Genomic DNA, 476 nt, shown 5'->3' with positions numbered 1-476 from the left:
GTATCATATCTGTGATATTCTCATAATAACTCTGTAGTCTACAAGCTTGCTATTCAAGCAAGATAGTCAAGCTCACTTATACAGCTTCTTAAACAACTATCTCTATATAATACTGCTGACTAGTCACTGCTTCAGTTCTATTATATTACAATTTGAATTACTTGATCTGATTACATGTTTGAATCAGTCAAGCTCTAACAGACTGATATAATCTCACACACTCACACTGGGACTGATCTGACCTCACTCTCTGAGAGAAACACTACATCATTTTCTAGAGTGTATACATCTCTACTCTAACAGAAATCTGAGATTTCTGAACCTGCTGCACATTTTGACATGAGCTCTTCAACTGCTCTGTCACTGCCGCGGCCTCTACACACCTACATCTATCATGAAGATAGAGAGATTAAGATCAGAGATTCACTGAGATATAGAGAAACATCTATCTGAATTTCACAGCTTTATCTGTACTC

This window comes from Blastomyces dermatitidis (assembly GCF_000003525.1).
Source record: "Blastomyces dermatitidis ER-3 genomic scaffold supercont1.3, whole genome shotgun sequence".
Taxonomy (NCBI): Eukaryota; Fungi; Ascomycota; class Eurotiomycetes; order Onygenales; family Ajellomycetaceae; genus Blastomyces; species Blastomyces dermatitidis.
The sequence above is the reverse complement of the archived record's forward strand: the minus strand, read 5'-3'. Positions refer to the sequence as shown.